This window comes from Ctenopharyngodon idella, chromosome 2 (genome assembly GCF_019924925.1).
Source record: "Ctenopharyngodon idella isolate HZGC_01 chromosome 2, HZGC01, whole genome shotgun sequence".
NCBI classification, from domain to species: Eukaryota; Metazoa; Chordata; class Actinopteri; order Cypriniformes; family Xenocyprididae; genus Ctenopharyngodon; species Ctenopharyngodon idella.
This window is the reverse complement of record NC_067221.1, coordinates 21,784,393-21,786,333: the sequence shown is the minus strand read 5'-3', so window position 1 is coordinate 21,786,333 and position 1,941 is coordinate 21,784,393. Positions and strand designations below refer to the sequence as shown.

At 37.7% G+C, this 1,941-nt stretch overlaps 1 long non-coding RNA gene across 1 annotated transcript; it reads right to left on the bottom strand.

The window, feature by feature from the left end:
* Positions 1-646: 646 nt before the first annotated feature.
* LOC127498070 (uncharacterized) lies at positions 647-1,609 on the bottom strand. The gene is made up of 3 exons (XR_007925808.1): positions 1,437-1,609; positions 1,212-1,250; positions 647-1,118 (listed from the first exon to the last, which is right to left on the bottom strand). It is a non-coding gene; the product is annotated as an uncharacterized LOC127498070 (long non-coding RNA).
* Positions 1,610-1,941: the final 332 nt, after the last annotated feature.

Sequence of the window (1,941 nt, the reverse complement as noted above, 5' to 3'; positions counted from 1 at the left end):
ATGTGTAAAAAAAAATATTACCTTATCCAAATATTTAATTTTAAAATTCATATACTGTAATATTGCCTGCTTTAATAAAGAAATAAGGGGCAAACTGCATCTCTCACTTACTCCCGTTTTCTTGTGTACATTCTTTTCCATCTCGTCAGACCTCTCTGGATTCAATTTTGGGAAACATTGTGCACTGACGTCACTTTCTGGCAAGAACACACCACCTTAGTTGGCAACTTAGTTGGCTCAGATAAACAAATTATTATCTGCTTAAATTAAAGGCAGTTGAATTTGATAACTGTTCTTTGCAACTTACCCAAGAACTAGTGGTACATTGACACTGACATGTGGCCAAGAATCAGGCTTCCTGACATTTATATGTACCCAAGTTCAATGCCAGGGAAAGACACAAGGCAAAGCCTCTAAACTTGCGTTGTGGAGTACCTACTTGTAAGGAAAAATCGGTTTGTCCTTGGCTAACTAACATTATCTAACCATCCCACATGGTAGAACAGGATGCTCATCATAATGGATGTTTTTCAATAAATGCTTTTCAAAAACTTGACTTACACAGAATGTAAGAGGCTAAATACTTAACTGATGAGTAGTCAGTTGTCAGCGGTGGTTGCAATAAAGATGAAAAAATGTCAGGATATAATTGCAGCAGTCACAGTTTATTTACAAACTCAAAATAACAGAGAAACTCCAGATAAAAACAGACCAGCAATATGAGACGAAAACAGATGATGAACTGAACAAAACACAGGGCTTAAATAGAACAAACTAACCAATAAACAAAAGTCACATGTGTATAACTAAATCAATCAATGAAAAACCATGGTAACAAACACAGACATACAGGAAACTGAACTAACACATCAAACCCACCCAAAACAGAAACAAACACAGATTACCCATAACATCAGTACAACATATCCAAAATTCCCAATCCGACACAGCAGTTTCAGAAATGGCAACTGTTTTCAAACAGGTTTGCCAAACAGTGCCTCTGCCTGTCATTGGTCCAACAATGTGCAAGTTTCCTGAATGCCACAGAGGTGAGTGTGATTTTTCAAAAGTTATTTCAGTGAGAACCAAAAGCGTTACTGACCCGAGAAACATTTTTCCTGTAAATATTGCAACAGTTATTTTTTGTATTTCTTTCAACTAAACCAGTATTGCTAATCATTTGTGAATTATTCATCCTTTTGGGTTAATACCTTCTTTTCAGTGAATTGGCCTTTCTTCAGTAAATTGATCTGCAAAGTTACAAAGCACAAAGTCAGTAGTTAATATCAGTAGACACTGTTTCTGAACTCCCTGAAACACCTCGAATGTTGTCTTGAGTTTTCTTTTGGGAAAGTATGTCACAATATTCCTCATTTAAATAATTCCTGCTCAAGGCATACACAAAAAAAAAAATTAAGTAGTGTGTTGAAACTCACGATTATAGTAAGGGGTGTGACATTTCCAATCACAACTCACTTGTCCAGCTGACCAAACAGACCAGAACTAAACAGAGCTGTCACGCGCTGGCTTGATGTGATAATCCAAACAGAGGGGCTTGGCACAGAAGAATGATGAACTCACATTTAATAAACATCAGGAATCATTAGAAACAAACACCAGCACAAAACGTTAACACAAGACAATGAATGAGGGTTTAAATACACTGGATGACAAGAGACTAATAAGAGACAGGTGAATGTGATTGTCATGGTAACAAACAAGGGTAACCATGGAAACCGACAAGAAATAAACACACCGGAACTGAACACAAGTGCTGTGTTCGAAATTGCCCCCATACCCTCATTCACTATTGATAATGCGAGCGCCATCCTCTGGTCAGATGCGGGAATTCATTCGGTATGCAGCGCGCATTATGGGTATTCTCCAGCCGTTCAGTGTACATCGGTTGTACACTCGTTATTGCGGTGTAATGTGGTATTG